General features: G+C 45.0%; 1 pseudogene; it reads right to left on the bottom strand.

Moving 5' to 3' along the window:
* Positions 1–3,022: 3,022 nt before the first annotated feature.
* Positions 3,023–3,781, bottom strand: LOC118019632 (annotated as a pseudogene).
* Between the last annotated feature and the right edge of the window lie 12,098 nt (positions 3,782–15,879).

The raw sequence follows: 15,879 nt of genomic DNA, 5'->3' as shown, positions 1-15,879 counted from the left end.
CTTTAAAAAAAAAAAAAAAGGATGAACTTTGGAGTCAGAGGTGGATTTGCATCCTTGTCCCAGCCCCTTTCTAGCTATGGTTATGAACCCTAGGCAGTTTACTTAATCTCCCTTACTTAATCCAAGGATAAAGATGATAATTTATACTTCATAGGATTTCATAAAGATTAAATATGTATATGTAGTAATACATGTAAAGTGTATTGCACATGGTAGGTGATCAATAAACTGAGTGTATTAGTGCTGTTATCCTCAGTTCCTGTCCATAAGTAAGAGTTAATCCATAAGAGAGTACTTTGCCCAGTACCAGATATTAATGTAGTTTTATCCCTGCTGGTAGGAACCCAAGGTTGGGAAACAATGGGTATTAAGAAAATAAAAAGTGAAACATTAAATATTTACAAGATTGAAGAGCATAATCAAGGTTGCGATGTACAGATGTTTAGGTTGTGCACCACCCAATATGTGGGTATAGTTTACACAGACTGTAATGTGAATGGTGGACCTCTGGATTCATTCAATGTACAACTTGAACAGTCATATTTGGTGGCCTTGAGGATAACATATGTTTAATGGTTTTCAATGAATAATTGGATGTTTTGTAATAAGGAAAGCAGAAAGCAGTTAAAGAATTTTGTGGTTGGAAGGTCCCTTGGAGATCATATGGTTCAACTTCCTCACTTTTCAGGTGGGGAAACAGATCCAGAGAGGGAAAGGGACAGGCATCATCCAGGGCAGAACTGGGACAAGAATCATGTCTCCAGGTTCTTTACTAATTGCCCTTTGTGTTTATGAATAATTTTCTTTGTTGATAGGAGTTGTCATGCTGTACCATATCTTAAAACTTCCATAGAGAAAGAAGATTTGTAGCTGCTTTGCTTCTTCTAAATTTTGCCAGGAACAGACTCAGGATAGGTAAGCAGAAATTTATTTAGTTCTGGGTCTTTGCACTTCAGTGTCTTGAAAGTTTTCTCGGGAAACAATCCCTGTTGAGCAACAGCTCGTGAAAGCATCTTGCTTGCTTCTGTTTTTGACTTGATGTTAGTTGGCCAGCTATGTAGTTTACTAATACACCCAACTAGGTTGTTAGCTTGGTATTAATCTGAGAACAGTGTCTCTGGAGGCCAACTGAACTCCTTTGAAGTTTGCTGAGCAGAATTGATAAACTGGGCACCTGGATGGCTCAGTCGTTAAGCGTCTGCCTTCGGCTCAGGTCATGATCCCAGGGTCCTGGGATCGAGCCCCACATCGGGCTCCTTGCTCAGCGGGGAGTCTGCTTCTCCCTCTCCCTCTGCCTGCTGTTCTGCCTACCTGTGCTCTCTCTCTCTGTCAAATAAATAAATAAAATTAAAAAAAAAAGAATTGATAAACTGCTTCAAATTATAATTCAGAATCAAATAGGCAGAAACTTCGTGGGGCCTATGGGACGCTGCTGGGAGCTGATACTGGGCAGTAAGTGCCTTGGACTTCCAGTTAATAGCCAGCTATGCATTGCCAATTCGTTTTCCCTTTCCTCCACAGCCAGGTATCAGCCAGGAGATGGATATGTGGGAAGCAACATGCCAGTCAGTGCTGCAGGGACGCCAGGAAGGCTAGTTGGTCTTTGTCGGTGGCATAGGCTAGCGGAGTTCTGAGAATAGAAAGAATCACGAGGCTGGTTGAAGCTGGTGCCTTTAGGAGAGGGCTAGTGGAGGAATTGAACCTCAGCCGTGACTTGGAAATTAGGTAGGCTTGCAGCAGAGGAGGGAGTGAAGAAGAGATGGGGAATGTATTTGGGGTGGGAGGAATGACAAGCTTCAAAGTTGGTGGGAGAAACATACAAGATGCATTTGGGACATAAAATATGGATTGATCCAAATGGAATATTGTGAAATCATGAAAGGAACTTTGGTCTAGCTTGGCAGGTCCTTAAACTCTAAGCTGTGAGGTTTTGACTGCTCCTCTAAAAGTTTTCTCTGCAGCTCTTTCAAAAGGATGGTCCTCATTGTCCACTTCTCCAACACCTGGGGGCAGGAGGTGGGTTAGGAGACCTCCTTCCTTCCCAGTGCTACTTCTGAACCATTTCTAGCACAAAGGCCTTGTTCCTACAACTGTTGTATCACCCAATATGCCCATCTCTGCCCCGTCCTCTCCCAACTTCCTGGTTATCTCCTCTCACTCACTGAAGACTTTTTTGGAGCTGGTATCATCAAGAACGTAGGCTTTAGGAGTCACGTATTCCTGGGTCCAGACTCAGGTGTGCCACTATGTAGCTATGTGATCTTGGGCAACTTACTTAATATCTGGGCTTCAATTTTCTTAGGTGTACAATGGAATAGTAATAGTAACCACCTTGTAGAGTAGTTATTGGCACCCAACACTCATTCAGCTAGAAAGTAAACAGCCTAAAATAATTATAAATTGATGTATATTCTGTGAAGGGCTTGAGGTGGAGAATAAAGAGGGGCTATGTTGGGGAGGGAGGTGCCACTTAAGCTGAGACCCGAAGGAAGAGAAGAAAGACTCTATGGGATACAGATATATGGGGGCACTCAGCACAGCGTTGGCCCATGGTGAGCACTCAGAAAATGTTAGTGATTATTATTAGGGTCAGTGTTGCTGTGTTCCGCACCTGGCTCTCAACCTTCCTCTGAGTCTTTAGTGTCCATGCAGATGATCCATTCCAAATCCACCCTGTTAGTTCCTTTTTCTTTCTTTTAGAGAGAGAGCACGAGAGTGTGAGCTGGGGGGGAGCGGGCAGAGGGAGAGGGAGATGTGGAGCTTGGCTCCAGGACCCTGAGATCATGACCTGAGCCTAAATCAAGAGTCAGACACTTAACCAGCTGAGCCACCCAGGTGCCCCTGTTCCTTTTTCTTCTCCCCGCTTTCCTGAACTTTATTAAAGAAAAAGCAATGATGGCAAATCACTAGAACTTCATCAATCTTCTGGATCCTTCCCTTGAAAGTGTGGCATTTGATTTCCAGACACATGCCAGAGCGTACGTGGTTCCCAATTGTACGAAGTAGGTGAGAAGCTGAAATCCTACAATGTTCGTCCTCCAACTTTCCCCAGTCTCCCCAGTCTTGGTCTGTCCCCCCGCCCCTGTCCTTGGTCTGTCTTTGGATCAGCAAGAATCACCTGAGCAGCTGCTATGACTTCATGCATTTTGTCTGTAGCTCTCTGAGCTCCTCTATGTGCGGCAATAGCAGAATTTGAGCCACTTCATTAAGAACTGCATCTCCTGTTCTGAGATGTTTTTGACTAAGGCACCAGGCAAAGACCTCTTTTGTTTGATTTGCTTTGGCAACTGCATCCTGCTTCCAGGAGCTCTTGGACAAAAATGCAAATTGCCTGAAGCATTACCAGGTCCTCACCGTGACTTCCCGAAGATGGTTAGCCAAAACCAGCACATCAGCCTTAAAACCAGGGTTCTTTACATCCAGACTGACAGATGGCTCCACGTTTTTAGTTGCACCGTCAATATGTTTTGCATTATCTGGTACCAAGTCCTTGTAGTTTTCAGCATTATCTCCATACTCAAGTCTAACAGCTAAACCAAGAAGGTAGTCTGTTGCTTCTTGGCCATCTTGAATCTTGAAAGGACAGTTAACATCTCTGGGATACTTTTCAAAGAAACTGGACCCATCACTGCTGTGGATGTTTCTTAAATTACTTCTGTCTTCAGTCTTGTAGAGTCTGATTTCCTATGAGCTAAATAATAAAGTCTTTGAGTTAAATAATAAAGTTTCTAAATTATGTGTCATCTTTGCTGCAAATGAAGCTGACAATTGGTTGTGACATGGTTGTGACACGGTCCTGGCTTCTCGCTCTGGTCCTCTGGGCTTCTGCAGGGGGAGGAGAGGTGAGGAGGAGTGGGCGGCATAGGCAGGCAGCAATGCAGCAAGGGTGGCCTGTTAGTTCTTTGACCTCCTCAATTCCAGTGACCTTCACCTCTGCTCCACCTAAGGTACCCACTGCCATGGCCACACCCTGGGCCTTCCATCACCCAGGACTCCTTTCTTAACTTTCAAAAACACACAGCTCCCTCTGGCCACTCCCTCTCACCCTTCCCCATTTTCCCACCCACTTGTTCCCATTAGACCCGTTCTTCAAATTTGTTAAAACCAAAACTGCCAGCCACCTGGCCTCTCTGTTGTCTCTATTCGCTTTCTCTGTTCTAAGTTCCTCTTTCCCCCATTATCCCGTCACACCTGCTTGCTGTTGGTGTTTGGTGCTATAACAAGGTCATGGTCTCTCTCAGCTGGGTCTTCAGTGTTGTCTGGTGATCTTTCTGTGGTTTCCTGTCAGCTTTCTCTTTTATACTTTAACCCCCCTTCATTATATAGAACAGAAGGGGATCTAGAACCTTTCATGTGTTAATGTCTTAATGGTCTCCCAATCCATATCTGTGTGGCTTTGGATTCTTTGATCATCTGGGGGCACACCAATTCCCCCTGTGCTTTCACTGCCCAGCCTGCACCTCTGTCTCTGAGGACTGCCCTCGGGCTGCCTGAAGCGCTTTGCTGCAGAGAACTAGAAGTGGCTGGGAATTTAACCCCACTCCCACTTCCAAAGGGCAGCCCTTAACCTCTGACTGGTGGCTTGGGAGTATAGCTAGCTACTCCAGCAAACTTACCCTCAGACTGGGACAACGCTAAGGTGTAAGAGCTCCCCTATGGGGTGAGCCCACGTCAGGTTGCCCTTCAGTACCCTTTGCTGTCATTGCATTCTTGCTCCCCCCTTTCCTTCCTGCTCCTTCTTCCCCTTTCCCTTCAGGTTATTCCTGGGAATGCTTCCTAGTAAATCCCTGCACAGGCGTCCTCATCTCAGGGGTGGCTTCTGGGGAATCCAGTCTCAGACAATCCACGCCCAGCTTTTCCTCCTCTTATCACAAAGGAAGAGATGGTTTCTCCTCACTATGTCCACCAGATATTGGTCCTCCCTTGCCTTCCCGCTCTATGCTCTTGCATTGTCACAATCTATTATTAGTTTCCTAGGGCTGCTGTAACAAAACACCAGACTGGGTGGCTCAAACAACAGAAATTTATTGTCTCATATTCTGGAAGCTCGAAGTCTAAGATCAAGGGATTGTTTCCTTCTGAGGGCTGTGAGGAAAAATCTGTTCTGTCCTTCTCTCCTAGCTTCTGGTGGTTTGCTGGCAATCTCTGTTGCTCCTTGGCTTGTAGATCTCTGCCTTCATTTTATATGGCCTTCTTCCCGTGTCAAAATTTCCCCTTTTTATAAGGACACCAGTCATATTAGATTAGGGCTACCCTAATGATCTCATTTTAACTTGATTACCTGTGGAAAGACCCTATCTTTTTTTTTTTTTAATGGGTCTTTTTTTTTTTTAAGATTTTATTTATTTATTTGAGACAGAGAGAATGAGAGAGAGAGAGAGCACACGAGAGGGGGCAGGGTCAGAGGCAGAAGCAGGCTCCCTGCTGAGCAGGGAGCCCGATGCGGGACTCGATCCAGGGATTCCAGGATCATGACCTAAGCCGAAGGCAGTCACTTAACCAACTGAGCCACCCAGGCGCCCCTCTATTTTTTTTTAATAAATAAAAGGCTCAGAGAGATTTTCAGCAAACAGGTCTATTACTGGCCAGCTCACCAAATTTACTTTTACCCCCAAACTTTTCTTTATAAAATTTATAATATACTTACTTGAATTCAACAGTTTTAATAGCTTTTTTTTTTTTTTTTTAAGATTTTATTTATTTGACAGAGAGGGAACACAAGCAGGGAGAGTGGGAGAGGGAGAGGAGAAGCAGGCTTCCCGCTGAGCAGGTAGCCTGATGCGGGACTCGATCCAGGGACTCCAGGATCATGACCTGAGCCGAAGGCAGTCGCTTAACCAACTGAGCCACCCAGGCGCCCCAAGACCCTATCTTCAAATAAGGACACATTTGTAAGGAGGTACTAGAGGTTAGGACAGCAACATATGAATATGGGGGCAGGGGACACAATTGAACCCATAACACCATCTCTATGCTCCCTCGCTCTCCTGAACTACAGATATGCATGTTTATCATCTACAGGATTGCTCCACTTGAGTGACCCACATAAACCTTGTTTTAGACACTTTGTTTTCTGGCTTCTCAGCATTTTTTATTGTTTGGGGAATTTCCAGCCACATGAGTCCCATTTACCAAGGAACCCAGAAAGGTATTTCCCAGTGTCTTTTGTGGTCAGGCTTCAGGTCGGTGAACTATTCTGTGCCAGTGGGACCCAGCCATGTGAGGCTTCGATTCAGGAGGGAGCAATCTGAGGAAGGAGGCTTGGAGTGGATGCCTTTTTCCTGGCCAGGGTGGTGGCAGAGGTGAGTGGCTTTCAGGGATGCGGTAGTTGCAAGTTGACTTGAGTTCTTGACATGGAAGGGACAGCATTATTGGCACAGTGACGGTTGGAGTCAGGCACATGCCGGCCGCAGCACCAATGATGGCCAAAAGGGCATCATGGCAGTGACAGAAGCAGCAGTTTCTTTTTTCTTTTTTTTTTTTTTTTTTTAAGATTTTATTTATTTATTTGACAGAGAGAGACACAGCGAGAGAGGGAACACAAGCAGGGGGAGTGGGAGAGGGAGAAGCAGGCTTCCCGTGGAGCAGGGAGCCCGATGAGGGGCTCGATCCCAGGACCCTGGGATCATGACCTGAGCCGAAGGCAGACGCTCAACGACTGAGCCACCCAGGCGCCCCTGAAGCAGCAGTTTCTTCCTGAGGCCAGGGTTTTGGTTTTAGATATTTTCCTTGGAAGCTTAATCTGGAACCCCCAATTTTTTTTTTTTCTTTTTTTAGTTTCGCACAAATTCTATGGGCTCTTGATGTCATTTTAATGCTTTCATTTTCTGCTTAATCAGCCAGAGTCAGTTTCTGTTGCATACAGTAGGGAATCTCTAGATTTTAGTATTTTAAGGTAGTTTCTGGAAATTCCAGACCCTGCGTTGTAGAATTGACTGACTTGGAGGAGGCAGGGTAGTAGTTAATGAGGTCCTAACCACTGCAGACGGGAAAGCTGGGGACCCTTGTTAGTGGCATTTAGTCAAACAATTTTCTGCTATACACTGGGACAGAGTCATGACAATCAAAAGTAGAGGAAATGGTAGAAAAAAAAATTAGAAAGTTTCTGTGTACTGGTGATTTCTTGTCCCTTTTAGCAAAGTCCTCCAAAAAGAGGGTCAGGCCTTTCAAGAGGACTTTCTGTAAGAATTACCTGCCAGTTCAAGGAAGTAAGTCTACCAGCAAGGAGGGCATTAAGGGCATTTCCTTCCCTACCCCAACCCTCCCCCACCTATTATTTTGGATTGTATCAAGACAAGGACCTTTAAATTGAGAAGAGGATTGGCAGAATACAGAGGTAAAAATCAGTGGTGCCTCTGGCTAGCTTGGGGGATATAGCATCTGACTCTTGATTTCAGGGTCGTGAGTTTGAGCCCCACATTGGGTGTGGAACCTACTTAAAAAAATAAAATAGGGACGCCTGGGTGGCTCAGTTGGTTAAGCGACTGCCTTCGGCTCAGGTCATGATCCTGGAGTCCCGGGATCGAGTCCCGCATCAGGCTCTCTGCTCAGCAGGGAGTCTGCTTCTCCCTCTGACCCTCCTCCCTCTCATGCTCTCTCTCAAATAAATAAATAAAATCTTTTAAAAATAAATAAATAAATAAATAAAATAAAAATCAGGTCTGGAGCCCTAAAGGCTCTGTAGGGGAGACAAAGCTTTACCCCATTTACCCAGTTTCCGACTGGACCTGAGAATTAAATTGACCAAGACAGATGAACAAGAAAAGCACACGGTTGTTTACGTGGACACGGGAGTCCCCAGAAGAAAATGAAGATCCAAAAAGCAGAAAGGCCTGTATTGGAAAAACCTAAGGGTCTTCTTTGCTTTCGCAGAAAATACTTCTGACACTTCTGGTCAAGAATGTGTGTGGGGGGGCGCCTGGGTGGCTCAGTCGTCAAGCGTCTGCCTTCGGCTCAGGTCGTGATCCCAGGGTCCTGGGATCGAGCCCCACATCGGGCTCCCTGCTCAGCAGGAAGCCTGCTTCTCCCTCTCCCACTCCCCCTGCTTGTGTTCCCTCTCTCGCTGTGTCTCTCTCTGTCAAATAAATAAATAAATAAATAAATCTTTAAAAAAAAAAAAAAGAATGTGTGGGGGTTTTTCCAACACCAAGCAATTCTGTGACACGAGCTGGGTATCCTACAATTTAACTCACTTTTGATACTATCTATCTAGAGATAGTGTCAGATCCCACAGGTTAAGAGTTCAGTCCCAAGAGACTACCCCCCCACTTCAAATGCCACTCAAAAGTATAGGTCCCCAAGTCATCCACATCTTCTGACTTGGCTACAAATTGGATGTTTCCATGACTTCTTCCCCTTGGATTTGATTATTTGCTAGAAGAGCTCACAGAAGTTAAGGAAACACTTACCGATTTATTAAAGGATATGATAAAAGATACAGATGAATAGCCAGATGAAAAGAGTCTGGGGTCTGGGAGGGTCCTGAGCACAGGAGCTTCTGTCCCGGTGGAGGTGGGGAGTGTCACCCTCCCTGTATGTGGATGTGTTCACCCACCTGGAAGCTCTCCAAACCCTGTGCTATCGGGGTCTTATGGAGGCTTTTTCACATGGGCATGATCAGTTACTAACTTCATTTCCAGCCCCTCTCCTCTATCTGGAGAAGTGGTGCGGGGGGTAGGTGGCTGCAGATTCTAAGCTTTGAATGATGGCTTGGTCTTTTTGGTGAGCAGCCCCTATCCAGAACCATCGGGAGCTCACTTAGAGTCCCTTCAATAAAACAAAAGATGCTCCTAGTGCTCTTCTCACTTAGGAATTTACAAGGGTTTCAGGAGCCCTGTGTCAGGGATTGGGGACGAAGACCAAATATGAATTTCTTATTATAAATCACAGTATCACGAGGCCCCACGCTCTGCCTCAGGTCACCAGACTCATTTGCTACAAGACCACTGAAGGGGTCTCCCAGCTTCCAGTGTTGCTTCCTTTCCATTCATTCTCCATATAACAGCCTGAATGAGCTTTCTTAAAGCTCAAATTACTGCCCGCAAAGATAAATTCCGAACTCTTCTACCTGATACCGAAGGCCCTATGCAACATTCCAGCATTGACTTGCACCATGCTTTGCACCTACTCTTGATGACTTGCAACTCCCCAATGTTCCTACAGTATTCGACCTCTGGACCTAATTCCCATTAGATGTCCCTTCTCCCAAGTCATGCTCAGCTCCCCAACTTGAATAGTGCCCCTGCTGTATGCCATCTTAAAGCCTGGTTCCTACCCCTTCAGAGCCCAGATTCTATTTATTACGATGCATGCCTGCTTGTCTGTCTGCCTCCCTCACCTATAAGCTCCCGGGGGGCAGACTGGGTCTTCTTCAGTATGATAGCATCAGTGTTTAGCAGTGATTGCCCCATTTCAGGTGCTCAGCACATTGGGCTGAAGGCAACAGGTGGCTGACTGCTTTAATTGCTCTTCCCTCAGGTTTCAGACTTTGAAAGATTTTCACCACTAGACACAATTTATTTATTACGTTAACTTGTTTGGGCTTCTCAGGGGATTAATGAATGGTTTTCTTTTCTTTTTTAAAAGGATTTTATTTGTTTATATATTTATTTGAGAGACACTGAGAGAGAGTGTGCATGTGGGCAGGGGGGAGGGGCAGAGGCAGAGGGAGAAGCAGGCTCCCCACTGAGCAGGGAGCCCAATGCAGGGCTCAATCCCAGGACCTGGATCATGACTAGAGCTGAAGGCAGATGCTTAACCGATTGAGCCACCCAGTCGTCCCCCCCACCCTTTTTTTAAATTACTGAAAATTGCCTGACGAATTGCCAAGCTGTCCTGGTTTTTAAATCTACTCAATCTCCCTACATTTAATTGATAAAGAAATTGAGGTCGAGAGAAATGAAATGACTTTGTAAGGTTACAGTGAGTAAAGACATGAAGCTAAAACTCAAGTTTTCAGACTCCTTTTACAATAGCTGGGTCAGCTCTATGTTGGTGCCAAGTTTCACCACTGGCTCTCTAGAAGGGGGGAAAAACCTTGATTTGTAGCATTTGTCAGTTTCTGGGGTGTAAAGACTTTCACCTTGGCCAATTTCAAGCTACCTACATGAAGTTGTTGAACATGAAGAGCTGGTTCCAGCAGGCTTCAAATTCCATGCTTTCTGCTTTTTCTTACAGGTTTGTAGTGAGGGAGGCTCCAGCCCCTCAGAAAGTAGCTGAACACGCTAAATGCTGGCACTGAAATGATGCACAAGGCTATAAATAAAAATAAAAGATCCCAAAGGAATGACCTGCTGAAAATATGACACGATGGAAAACTTGTATGAAGAGAGACTGCTGTTCATTGTCATGTGTTGGAACCCAAAGCCGGTGATAACCCCCCCAAAGAGGAGTTAATGAACCCAGAAATACAAGTCCCTTGTAACTCCTCTCTGTCTCTTTTCTGATTTATTGTAGGCAAAAATAATTCTTCCTTCCTAGGAGTTCCCGTATTATCTCTACTCATTAGCTTTTTTATTTTTAGAATTGTCTACAAAATATATCCAAACTCCCTAGCTTGGCAGAGAGACCTTTTACCAAGTGAAGTTCCAGAGAAGGTGGGGTAGGTTGTAGGAAGAACACAGGCTTTGGGGCTTGAGCAACTCTGGCTTCAATTCCTGCCCCACTGCCTAGTGCTGTGAGGTCTCAGGCTGGTGTCATAGCCTCTTGGCCTCAATTTCTTCCTTCTTAGATACCTTCCTGGTCAGGTTGACACAAGGGTAAAACAACATAAGACATGTCAGGTGCCTAGCTCTCCATCTGGCATGTGTTAACGGATACGAGAAATACCTATTCTCTTATTTTACAGGTGAAACATTGCCTGTTCAAATCGCCTTTACGTTTTTAGGAGCTTGCTTTCCTAAGAATGGATTAGTTCATTCACTCAGTTTCCTAACAAATACTTGGAGACAGGACCCAATCTCTGGTTCCATTGTCTTTACCAATGAGTGGTTTTGCAGAACTAGGACACAGGTACGCTCTTGGGCTCAGGGTTTGGGGAGGCAAGGTAAGATCCAATGAAAGGTGTTTTTAAATAAGGACCAAAGTGCTAAGGGGTAATAATGAGAAGCGTGTTCATGATTATATCTCACCAAAGGAAAGCTATAACTGTGAATCACACTAGTGCCCCCACTAAGGGCTGGGTTCTTGACCTACAGTCTTAAACCCTTTAACCTTCACATGAACCCCATGGGGGTAGAATTATCCCCATTTTGCTGAAGAGAAAATGCATCTTCAGAGAAGTCCACACATTCACCCTGTAATATTCCTTGTGCACCTTCCATGTGCCAGGCACTGTTCTAGGCATTGGAGATGCCATAGACAAAACAGACAACATTCCCCACCCTCGTGGAGCTGACATTAACAAGGCAACAAACCGGATAAATAAGTAAACCATGGTATGTCATGTGGTGCTTAGTGCCCTGGAGAAAAATAAAGCAGAGCAGGAGTTGGGGGTGGAGGGGAGGCTGCAATTTGATTTAAGGCCATCAGGGAAGGATTCATGGAGAAGGTGAGCCGAGGGGGAGTGGGGGAGGGAGTGGGCCATGTGGATAACTAGTTCAGAAACTCGCCGAGATTATGACCTAGGGCACCAGAATCACTGTTGTCAGGCTCAGAAGCCAGTGCTCTTATTTATCAGGTCTCTTTTCCACGAAACAGTACTGTCTTGAAAGCAGGGTGTGTGTGTGTGTGTGTGTGTGTGTGTGTGTGTGTGTGTGTGGAAAGAGCTGAAGGCCAGCATAACATGTATGTATGAATGTGTTACATTTCCCTGGGCTGATCCTATTGGGACCCAGTATTCCCTACTGACACCTTCTAGAGGCTGAGGCCTCCCACAGTTGATTTTCATGGAAACTTGGCAACTGCCTAGTTGCCCTGCCCCAGCCCCGCACCACATTCCTATGGCTTTATTTGTGTGCTTTGGAGTCCTGCCAGGGCTGGGCCCCGGGACAGGTTGCCATGGTGATCTCCCACTCTTTGCAGATAGAGCTTCTCAAGGATGTTGCCCTTGGGCCTGAAATAGTTCGGGCCTGCTCTCAGCCCACAGCATGAGGAACTTTGGCATGGTGAACTGAATTAGGAAACTGGACCCTAGGTGACAAAGCCCTCTGGGGAGTGTGCTGCAGGGCCTCCCAGATTTAGAAGGGGGGAAGGCTTTCCTTAGGTTACTGGGACAGCGCCTTCTTCCTGTTGTTACATTCCAGTTGTTATATTCAGAGCCTGCCACTGAGAGCCCTGCTGAAACAGAACCTTTTTTAAGAGCTCAACCTCACTGTGACAAAATGCACCCAATTCAAGTGTACAGTTTGATGAGTTTTAATAATATATACATGTGAGGAATAACCACTACGATCAAGTTATGAAACTTTTCCATCAACCCCCAAAGTCTCTTCCTGTTGCTTTGCAGTTATTCTCCCTCCCCCAGACCCCGTCCCCCAGCTCTGGTCCCCGGCCACTGCTGATCCCTTGTCTGTCACCTCAGATTGGTTTTGCCTTTTCTAGAAGTTCATATAAATGAACTCATCTAGCATGTACACTTTGGCGGTGGCCTTCTTTTGTCTGCATGATGTTTTTGAGATTCATCTGAGTGGCTTCTCGGACTGACCCTTCATTCCTTTCCATTGCTAGTTCCATTGTGTGGAGTGACTGTAGTTTGTCCCTTCTCTTGTTGATAGGCATTCAGGTTGTTCTCACATTTTGGTTACTACAAATCAAGTTGCTATGTACATTTGTATATAAGTCTTTGTGCGAACATATCCTCTCATTTCTCTTGGGTAATACTCCGAGTGGAATGGCTGGGTCACATGGTGGTAGATGCGTGCTTCATTTTTTAAAAAGTTGCCAAACCGCATGTTTGAAGGTAGACCGGAGGGCAGTTGGGTTTTGCAGCCAGGGACTGGAACAATCTATGGCTCCTGAGTAGAATGTAGAAGGGTTTCCAAGGCAGCAAGAAGGGAGAGTGGGTCCTTTACCCTACCTGCTTATTTAGGGAAGTCCATGAACACCTACTGGTAGGTAGCTGAGAACAGGGTAAGAGTCAGGTAGGAAAGTGGCCAAGAAGTAATGTCTGAAGACAATGGGATGACTGGGTGAAGGGGGATCGTGGGGACTTTAGAAAGATGTGCTAGAGGGAAGGGGGCTCAAGGTCACATACACCAAAATCTCAGCACCAAGTCTGGTTTTCAGTGATCAACAGTTCTCTTTACGGCAGCTTGCTTTACTGTCCCATTTTCCACTTTGATCTCTCAGTTACTGTCCAGGAGAAAGGAAGGCAAAAAGCGCAACATGCATTTGCCACTCTGTGCTGGGTGCTTGACATACTTATCTCATTTAATCCTCTCAATGACTTGGTAGGATCTGTGTTCTTCCTCCAGTTTTTGAGACCAGAAGTATTTCAATAATTGGTTATAGAGAATCCTCCAAGGAGGGTGCCAGGTGGAGTCACTGTTATTCAGAGCAAAGGGATAGCCGGGCCTGGGGGTAAGGCTTGAGGGATATCAGTAGCTGAGAGGATGGAGAGAGGCTGGGAGATGAGACAGAGAGATAGAGATAGAGATAGAGAGAGACACACAGAGAGAGAGACACAGAGAGAGAGACAGAGAGACAGAGATAGAGACAGAGAAAGACAGAGACGGAGAGAGGAAAAACTGTGGCCACTGCCAAAGGGGAGAAATTTGAGGAAAGAGCTGAAGGCCAGCATAACATGCTACCCCAATATATGACTGTGGGAGTTCAGGACCTGCCACCCCCAAATATGCTGCTTTGGCATAGTGATTATTTTGAACTATACGCACTTGAAAAACAGCAAATGCAGGGAGAGGCTTTCTCTGAACTTCCCTTATCTGCCTAAATATAAGTCTTCCAAAAGGAACTCAATTGTCATAGATCCCTTCCCTGGGAGCTTCATCAGCCAGAGAAGATGAACCGGACTCTTATCACAGGAGAGGAGACTGGAAGTGACACCACACTTGGAAAGCTATCACATCTCCCTGTATCCCTCTAAGGGCCCATTCAGCTTTCCTGAAAATCACTCACTCTCCCCTAAGAGGCCTACATCCCCTCTCCCCTTTCCCTATTAAGATGGTATTTAATCCTGAAGTCTAAAGCTAACTCTTTGGTAGCTTTTTTCTCTTGTTAATCTTGCATTCAGGGATCTCAGCCAAGAACTCGGAAGTGTAAAGGGAAAATTATTTTTCCTCCCCTACAGAGCCAAGATTTTGGGGAAGTTTTCTATGTGATATGCACTATGATTCCCTCCTCCAAACTTTAAAGAAAAACACACATTATTCATCTTTGCCTTTGCAGTTAGATGTGTGTGTGTGTGTGTGTGTGTGCATGCGCTCATATTTTAATGTGATTATGTGTGAGATTGACTTTAAGTCTTGGTAGGTCCAAGGAAGCTTAGTTACATTTGAGTTACATGTAAATGGAGAAACAGAGAATAATTGATTTGAGAGAGAATAATTTGCCTAAGATCCCACACATCTGGATCCAGATTTTTAAAATTTTTTAATTCATTTTTTATTTATCTGTTTTTTTAGAGAGAGAGTGAGTGAGAGCAGGGTGGGAGGTGGAAGAGGGAGAGGGAGAGAAACTCAAGCAGATTCCCTGCTGAGCACAGAGCCCAACACAGAGCTTGATCTCATGACCCTGAGACCGTGACCTGAGCTGAATTCAAGAGTTGGACACCTAGCTGACTGAGCTACCCAGGTGCCCTGAGATTATTTTTTAAAAAGATTTTATTTTAAACAGTTTTTATAAGTAAATTTTATGCCCAATGTGGGGTTCAAACTTATGACCCTGAGATCAAGAATCACATGTTCTACTGACTGAGCCAACCAGGTGCCCCTGGATCCAGATTTGAACTCAGTTTTCTGAGTTCAGTGTGTTTTCCCATTTCATTGCTCAGTCCTACTGAAGTTCTAGGAACTTGTCTTGGGTGCCAGGATAAGACATCATCTTTTGTTTTGTAAGTTCCAACTTTTTCAACGATTCCATCTGCAGATGGATGCCTGGTCCACATAACTTGTGATGGACACCAGAATATGTCATCCTAAAATATGCCTCTTTAACATAAGAATTATTTTGAGCTGAAGGCAATTAAGAAAATGGAAATGCAGGAAAAGGTCTCTATACCTTCCCCCTTTCTGTCTAAAGACAGGATATAAGTTTTCCTTTACTTTAGACTCTTACCAGCCCAGAGATGGCACCAGAGGAATCTGCAAACAAACCTTACTCCATTAATTTCCTTCATTTATTTATCTTCACACAGTTTGCTACCCTTGGAAGCCTGAAACCACTGTTCTGTGTCCTGCCATTTCTCTAGAAATCCTTTGTTCTTTGTTGAAGATGCTACATAAGCGTGAGTTCTAAGCAACCTCTTCGAGTTACTCAGCCCTGAGTTTCTCCCATGTACACCTGAGATATGCATGTTCATAAAGTTCTGTTTGTTTTTCTCTTGTTGATCTGTCTTTTGTTCCAGAGTCCTAGCTGAGAACTTGAGATGGCAGAGGGAAAATGTTTCCTGGACTATACCTGAAATCTGAAATCCACACATGTGGCATCTGAATCACAGAAGCACAAAATAGTATTTGCCTGCAGAAGTCTGTTTAAGAAGCTCACATCCCTGAGGCCTGATTGCTAGCTCTGTCCACATGTTGAGCCCCCACTAAAAATGATATTAGTTTTGTAATTTACACTGTATCAGGAGAATGCCACCTGAGCAGAGAGAAAGAAGGTGAAGATCTAGAGCTTCAGAACTAGAAGTGGCCCTGAGATAATTTAGCCTGATTCCCTCATTTTGGAATGAAGATCTGAAGCCCAGAGAGGGAAGTGCCACCC

Source organism: Mirounga leonina, unplaced genomic scaffold (genome assembly GCF_011800145.1).
Source record: "Mirounga leonina isolate KUSES-001 unplaced genomic scaffold, KU_Mleo_1.0 Mir_173, whole genome shotgun sequence".
NCBI lineage: Eukaryota > Metazoa > Chordata > Mammalia > Carnivora > Phocidae > Mirounga > Mirounga leonina.
Note: the sequence above shows the minus strand (reverse complement) of the source record. Positions and strands in the feature narration are given on the sequence as shown.